This window comes from Emydura macquarii, unplaced genomic scaffold (assembly GCF_026122565.2).
Source record: "Emydura macquarii macquarii isolate MOO-44397 ecotype Brisbane River unplaced genomic scaffold, CSIRO-AGI_Emac_v2 contig_2768, whole genome shotgun sequence".
NCBI lineage: Eukaryota > Metazoa > Chordata > Testudines > Chelidae > Emydura > Emydura macquarii.
The window spans coordinates 21550582-21559649 of record NW_027132905.1 but is presented as its reverse complement, the minus strand read 5'-3'; positions in this window follow the sequence as shown (position 1 = coordinate 21559649).

The window sequence follows — 9068 nt, the reverse complement described above, 5'->3', positions numbered from 1 at the left end:
GAGTATGAACCCTTGATCAAGAGGCATTGTTGGGACTTTGTGAGACAAACTTATACAGTATGATAGATAAATTCAATCTTTATTCTCCAGGGCTGTCTCCCCAACACCTTTCAACAATCTTAGATTCACTTGAATGAAGAAAAAAAAGAATTGTTCCATAACTCAGTGTGCCAAGTAACAGTATGAAAACTAAATTAAGTCAGGTGAATCACATCATCTGCTGCTCATTGTAACTAAATACAGTGTTGAAGTAGATGTCTGAGAGACATCAGTACAGATTTTATAGAAACTAGTAAGTGTGTGGAGGGGGGGAACATACAACACACTTTTCTGGTTCCAGGAACACACAATTATATGTAGTGATTTGCATTACAGAGTAAGTGTGAGTTCCTTTTGTTATTCATTCACAGGTTAGATTAACTTTGTTTATCAAGCCATACATAAAAATGTAATCATTTCATTGTCAGGAGCCTAAAGCTAATGTTAATTACAGTTTGAAACTTCGATTATTAATGCATCTTTACCTACTGAAGTGTGAAATAAGCAATAGTAGTTGGAATACACCAATTAAATTAGCTTCTGAGACTGGAATTCATAAACAGGATACTCTCTGGCACTTACACCTAACACTGTAATAGAGCATGCAAAGGATGGAGGATTCTGTAATCTGAACAATATACCTTAAAAAATTATAAAAACGAGGAAAGAGAATTGTGCCTTTTATGTAAAGATACAGATAAATAATATGCATACAGCATGTTTTACGTGCTGTGGATACAGTTGCTGTTTTTATTCTATTCAGTCGACCATTTAAAAATCCAAAATAATGATTCTACAAGTCTTAGGCATACACACACATACAAAAATACATAAGCAAATGCACTAACAGCAAGAGCTGGGCAAATATTGCAAAACATTATTTGGGAACAGTCATTCAAATAAAAAGCATAAATATACTTTAAAGGTAATTCATGCCTCCATCCATTTATTTATTTTCTGAGATCATTCATTAGAGTAATTTTTTGTTTATAAGACTAGTGTTTGCAGAAAAACAAGGAGTCACAGACATTTGTGAGAATATTAATTCATTAAGTTTCCAGTTAAGAACTATCCTTATCTTCAGGTGCAAAGAAGAGGCAGAGAGATAATAAGGACCACATTTTGAAAAACATGTATGCTTTTGCAAGGTGCACATGCAAAATATCTGGTGCTTATGCACAAGTCGGGTTTGTGCACACAGAAAGGCATATGAAAGGTGAATGCAAAAGCCTAACTTAAATTTGGTCATCTGAGCTGGGTGCATGTACTTGTTTGACCACCACATATGCAAAATTTAGACCTAAGTGAGTGCCCAAGACCATACGACACCTCTATGGCAAAATCAGGAACAAAACCTATGCCTGTGTCCGAACCACTAGGAAGTATCTAGAATTTCTTGAGGGTATTTTTAAAAAAAATATAAATATATATAATTAATATTTAGCTGTAGAGATTTGTAAACTAGAAGCAGGTAGAGAGAAAAAAAAAAAAGATCCCACAGACAAGGGTGCCTTATAATAAGAAAGAAAACAAGTTTTGGTACATGCATCTTACGTAAAAGGAACATAGCTGAAATTGTTATAAAATTTTTATATATAAACATAAAATAGCAACATTTTAATTATTTCCATAGACTCAAAGAACCATAGGGTTAGAAGGGACTGCAAGGGACATCTAGTCTATTTTAATAGACGTAATTAATCACTGGACTTCTAAATCTAAGAGAAGACCCCAACCTGTTATGTTTGAGGGGATTAATGCTACCAATGTTATATACCATAAAATGGAATGTATCCATACAGGTTTGTTTGCTGAAAACAGCCTTTTTAATTTTGTAAAGTACTTTCAATAACCATTATTGACATAAATTTAAGTCCAGAAGGGACCATTAGATCATTTCATCTGACCTCCCATATGGCACAACCCATTACATTTAATCTAATAACCTCTGTATTGAGTCCAATAGCTTGTTTGACTAAAGCATATCTTGTGTTTTGACTACAGTATATTTTTTCAGAAAAACAACCAGTCTTGATTTGAAGACTTGAAGAGATGGAGAATCCACACTTCCCTTTGGTTGTTTGTTCCAGTGGTTAATCAACCATACCGTTAAATATGTGTGCCTAATTTCTAATTTAAATTTATCTGGTTTCAGCTTCCAGCCACTAGTTCTTGTTATGCTTTTCTCCACTAGATTAATGACCCTCCTTAGTACCCAGCATTTTCTCACCATCAAGTCACCTCTCAATCTTCTTTTTAATAAGCTCAATCAACTGAGCTCTTTAAAGACTCATTGTAAAACATTTTCTTCAGTCCTCAGTTTGTTTTCATGGTTCTTTTCTGCACACTCTCCAATTTTTCAACATTCTTTTGAAAATTTGGGCACCAGAACTATATGCAGCATTATGCTATTGGTCTCACCAATGCTGTATACAAAGGTAAAATTATCTCCCAAGCCTTCTCATTATCCCCCCATCTATACATCCAAGAATTGCACGAGCCCTTTTTGTCACAGCATCACACAAGAAGCTCATGTTCAGTGGCTTGTCTGTTATGAACCCTAAATCTTGTGCATTGCTTTCCCGGATACAGTTCCCTATTCTGTGTTTCCTAGATATATACATTTTTATTGGACTGTCTTTAAACATATTTAGCTTGAATGGGCCCATTTTATCAAGAGATTCAGATTGCTCTGTATGACTCCTCTGTCCTCATTATTTACCATTCTGCTAATCTTTGTCATCTGCAAATCTTATCAGCAGTGATTTATATTTACTTCCAAATAACTGATAAAAATATTTGAATAGCTTTTGGCTAGTACTAATAACTGCAGAAATCCACCCCAAAAAGACACCTGTTCTATAACAATTCTCCATTGATTATAATTTTTAGAGATCTGTCAGTTAGGCAGATCCTAATCTATTTAATGTGGGCTTTACTGATATTGTGTAGAGCTTTTAAAAAAAATTAGAATGCAAGTCAAAAGACCTACAAAAGTTAAGTACATTACATCTCCACAGTTACCTTGGTCAAACAAACTTATAACCTTTCCAAAAAAATGTTTGATATGACCTATTTTCTATAAAAAGATGTTGCCTGACATTAATTATATTTTTATCCTTTAATTCTTTATTAATTGAATCCTGTATCACCTTTTCCATTATTTTGCCCAGGACTGATGTCAGGCTATTCAGCATATGTTACCCATGCCATTCTGTTTGCCCTTATCGAATATTGGTACAACATTAGCATTCTTCCAGTATTCTGGAATTCCTCTGATATTACAAATTTATTAAAAATTAACATTTGTGGACCAGCTATCTCCTCCATCAGCTCTTCTTTATCTTCTTCTAGCTGTTTCAAGTTACTTCAAGATATCTAGGGCTGCTGATTTTGAAAAGTTTATCCCTAGTAGATGTTATTTAACATCCTCCTTAGTTACTAATAGTCTGGAAAGTATTTCATCATCCTCATGGGATACAAGATAATCCTACTTTTTTCTAAATATAAGTGCAAAATATTTATTTAACATGTTTGCCTTTTCTGCGTCACTATTATCTATTTGACCATCTCCATCTGGTAATTCTTGCCTACATAACTGCAAGAATTTCTTTTGTTGCTAATACACTTAAACTTCTCCTTGTCCTTAGCCCTTAGCCCTGGCAGCCATGATTTTTCATGATGTCTTTAGCTTTTCTTATCAATTTTCTACCCTTTATCACTTCTAATTTATATTTATTGCTATCTATTTCCCATTTTTACTCCAAAAAAGATCCCTCTACTAGCTAGGGAGTCTTTGAGCCTGATTTTCCTTTTACACGTTCATAAATCATGGATAACTCAAATTCAATGCTCGGAGTTCCACTGGGAGTAAAATCTAAATAAACAAACAAACAAACAAACATGTACCCATGAGTCATTGTCTTCCTCTTAATTTGTGGTGACAACAAGCTTCCAGTGTTGGAGTCATTTTGTCCAGATATAGACTCAAACTTTAAAGTCAGAAGGGACCATCACAATTATCTAGTCTGATCTCCTGCACATTACAGCCCACAGAACCTCACCCACCCACACCTGAAATAGACTTCTAACTTCTGGCTGAGTTACTGAAGTCTTCAAATCATCATTTAAAGACTTCAAGTTACAGAGACTCCATCATTTACACTAGTTTAAACCTGTAAGTGCCCCATGCTGCAGATGAAGGTCTCTGACCCAGGAGAAAATTCCTTCCTGATCCAAAATGTGGTGATCAGTTGGATCCTGAGAATGTGAGTGAGACTCATTAGGCAGACACCTGGGAAAGAATTCTCTGTAGTAACTCAGCGTGCTCCCCATCTAGCGTCCCATCTCTGGCCATTGGGGATTTTTGCTACTGGCAATCGCTGATAGGCTATGCGCCACTGTCGGCAGCCCCATCCAGTTATGCTTTTGCAGTTTACTTGGCTTATACTGAGTATTTAACTACTGTTTTAGAAATTATTTAGCACTTTGATATCCTCCCTCACTATCCCGCTTGTCCTCCAACTTTACTACCCTCCACCCAAACAATGATTTGGATCATTTTAATTGCACTAACCTTTCTTAAAATTTTAGGTTTGGATTTTTAAAAAGGCCTCAGGAAGTTAAGAACCCAAATCCCATTGACACTTAATGACAGATGTGCTCTGTCATCCTCTTTGAAAATCTTAACCTTAGTTCTTAAGGATGTATGTGGGGGAGTGGTTTTTTTGAGGGTTTTTTTGTGTTGGTTAACAGTCCCTTCAACTTTTGTCCCAACCATTTATAATCACAGGAAGACTATTGTAATTTTTTATCTCATTTCTTTAGCTAGTTAGTATGTCATAATATTTAGATTGTTTCATGCTGGCCAGCTGCGTGGTATAGTATGAGAGTATGTGCTGCCACACAGGAGTACTAACATCTATCAAAATAGAATAATTGTCCAATGAGTCCCATTTATTTAACACATTTTCAATTTTTCTGTTGCTCATGCTTCCTTTTCAATAGAGTCTCAGGGAGGACTTCTGTCATATGGACTTACTTTAGCATTTGTTTACTCTCTCCATTCTAAAATGGCTTTTACTCACTCAAGTCTAAAATAGCAAATAATATTGAGCTGTCAAAAATGCTGTGAATTTTGCAATATCCCATCTCTGAAGGTAGACAAATGCAGACACTTCAAAGAAAGGCATCATGCTTCCCACCTAATTGTGCAATATGATACTACAGGGGGAAATTTTACCCTAACTCCAGCTGGTGATCAGCTTAAAACCTTCAGCATGAGGATTGATAGCCATTGTAATTTTATACTAGATAACGTAACTGCAGATATTATCCTTGCTAGGCACTAATTATTACTTCCTGAGCTGGCAGAGGATAGGAGCTCTGCAGGGGCAATGAGCTTCACTCCAAGCTGTAGAAGGATGAGAGGAGGGAGGAGAGGCAGGGAAGGGGAGTGTGACACTTAATGCCCTTTAGTGACACGTAACTATTCTTGATAGACTTTGGAGGGGTGTTCTAAAACCAGAGAGCTAAGTCAGTCATTACCGTTCTACACTTCAGAATGGGAAGTAATCCAGGTAAAAAATAGTGTGGTCCTTGAAGAGAGAATTGGAAGATCCCTCACCTGGGTAATGACTCCACTGTGTTCCATACATGTTCAACAGTGATTTTTTAATTAGAACTGCATTATAAATTAATATGAAAACATTAATATGCTTTAGTTGGAAAGGAAGATTGCAAATTAGTATCCCGACAAATCCATCCCATTAAGGAACTGGAAATATTTTCTCATCTGTTGCCAAAGGTGAATTTGATTTTTACAACCAGTTAACAAAAGTGAAAATCTTGATTTTTGCAGTTGTCAACAGATGCTGGTTAGTTATATAAATCATCCAGAAAACAGAAACAATTCATTTTGTTTATGTAACTAACAAATGTACAGAATTACCAATTTCAGTTATTTTCAATGAGTCATTGGCAAATTTACAGACATAGCAATATTCACGGAAGAAATTTGCAAATAATGTTCTGCATTTTGTGCAATAAATTGCCCATTGTGAATTATTCACCCAGCTCTAATTGTAATATAGGCTTAAACAGAATCATCCAAAAAGACAGTTATAAAACAAGTAGCATGAAACATGCAACCTGAAATATGTAACACAAAAGGAAACTGCACTGCAAAATTAAAACTAGATCACGGGCTTAAATTAAAACACAGAATACATTTAAGAATGTTCTTTTAAAGCTTCCCCTTTGAAAGCAACATCAGAAACCACCCTGTTCCTAAGGGATCTGAAAGTGGTGACAAGTGAATAATAATTAAGCCGGGATTCAGAGAAGATTTTCTGCATCTTTCTAAAGGCATGAGTACACTGGAGAATAACATTTAAAGACTGAAAATAGAGTGTGGAAATGATTTAACTCCTGCATACCACTGGGAGAGAGAGAGATCATCAGATAGCTGAAGTCTATCATTACATTATAGAGGACTCTTTGTTTGGCTGGTTTCAGGAGACATGTATCTGACAACATAGCTGTATCTAATGGTTTCAGCTTTACGTATTTTAAGAGGTCCCAAATGCCTCTTGTTTATCACAGAGTTACATCTAGCATTAACAGCAAGGTGTTGTGTCAAAACTGCCCACTAACTAGAGGCACATGTCTTGGAACATGTCACATGGAGACTTCAGTTAGGGTTCCAAGCAGCATGCCCCAGTTTTCTGGAACCATTTGATTCCCTGGCTTCCACAGATTCTGGTCTACTGTCAGGATGGGTGGAGGCCAGTGGTTAAACCTCTTTCTCTCTACCTTGATAGACAATCAGCTTCCTCCCTTGGCTCAGCTTCTCCATCGACCGGCCTGGACAGAGATGGTAGAAAAGCTGAGGGGTTAGATCATAAGGAAGAGAGAAAAGAGCTGCAGCAGCCTGCTGAGCCTCACCTGGTGCGAGGAGGAAGTTGAGCAGCAGCAGCACAAAAACAGAGCCCAGAATGTGGGAAGAACTGAGGGTGTATTACTTTTTTATAGCAGCAAAAGGAGTGTATTACTGGTGGACAGAGGAGACGGGGGGGAATAATGGGGGACAGAGGGTGAGGGGGGGAATGGATGGACTGTGAGGTCCAACGAAAGAACTGGTGGACTGATGGGGGCATTGTTGGAATTTGGGGTCAGGAAAAACTGATATTTTTGAGGGGGGTATTACGTTCACACAGGAGTGGAGTTAGATAAAAAACAAATACTCTTGCTAGAAGTAATCCCAGGTTACATTAGGCTGGCAGTCTTCAGAATGACTGCCTCTCTCTCAAAGTGATAGCTTACAATTCCAACCCAGTCCTCAGTACACGACTGTGGGGTTGGTACCTGACAGGCATAAGGGGGGATTCTATGGAGAAGTGCCCCTTTTGGGCACTATACATGTTATTTATCTGGCAGTTTGTTATACTCACAGAAGCAGAGCTGATTCCAAGCTCCCTGGACTAGCAACAGCTGCAAATGCTGAGGAGGAAGTGAATCAGCCTTTATGAGGAGAGAATGAGTAGTTCCACTTTGGACAGGCTACAAGCCCAACTACTATCATAAGCACAAAGACTGAGCTGTCAAGCTTAGGGTGTGCATTGCGGGAGGAGGCAAATCTGACACCAGGCAATAGTGAAAAGCAATGTTCCTCCTCACGTGGGGGAATGGCTTGTGAACCCACATGACAGAGGATCCTCCAATGACTCTGTCCACAAATAAATGCTGCAAACTGGAGCATAGGAGGCCCTCACCAAACTGGGCTTCATAAAGCAGACACATTCCTTGTGGCAGCTCTCCACAGCCTACTTGCTTGTGCAACCAATTCACAATGTTTCCAGTGCAGCCAGCGCTCTCCCTCCCTCTTCCACAGAGGAGACACTGGACTAGGGATCCTCATAGAGGGAACCCTGTAGTTTTCCTTTTGTAACATTTCTTATCCCCATCAGCTGGAACAAAACAGTTAGGTTATGTCCACACTGCAAAAACAAAACAAAAACCCATGGCAGCAAGTATCAGGACCCAGGTTAACTGAATTGGGCTCATGCTATGGGGCCAAAAATAGCATTGTCGACATTCCTGATTGAGCTGGAGTCCAGGTTCTGAAACCCAGAAATAGTGAGGGTCTCAGAGTTCAGGCAGGAATGTCTACACAGGTATTTTTAGCCCCAGTGAGTGAGCACTGCAACCCCAAGTCATTTGACCCTGGCTCTGAATCTTGCTGTTGCAGTTGGGGTTTTTTTCAGTGTAGATGTAACCTTACAGACTTCAGATGATACCTGTTTACTCTGTGTCTCATATCTAATTTCAAGGAATACTTTAAGCTGTTGTGACTGAAGAATCCAATGGATGATGAATCTGCAAGTCAACTACCTGGTTGTTTCTTCTATTTGGAGTATATTGCTGGTGGGTATGAGAGCAAGGGGTGATTTCATTGTTGAAATCAGAATTGCCAAGCACTAGGGTTAGCCTTTTCCATCCTTTATTGACTACAGAAAAAAAGAAATAAAAAGAAAATAGTTATCAAAAATAGGAACTCGCCAGATACAATCCTGTATGACTTTGAGAATACGATTATGCAACAAAAACAAAACACAAACAAAAAAGCCACACAGAGCCATAAGATATTTACAATACAAGCGCAAGTGACAATTATAGTCAAAATGTTGTAAGGATTAACAGAGTTTGGATGTGAACTACTAACGTTGGCAGGTGTTCATTTTCACTATCAGATTTCAAGACTGTTATCTGAGAGTGGCATCTGAACTTCCCCAAAGCTTATTTGGAACCATAGAAATACAATTCATGTGTGATGTCCCATTACCTTTCCAATCTGCAGGAGTAAACTTACACTTGACTATGATGTGGATGCACCACTGAACCAACCTGGTAGCCTTTGCTGCTCAGGTGTTGGGGGAGAACTTTGATGCTGTCATGATTTTACAACAGTCAGAAAAAAAAAATCCTATAAAAAACCAAAAAATCTTCTGGCAGGAGCAGACTGAGAAGTC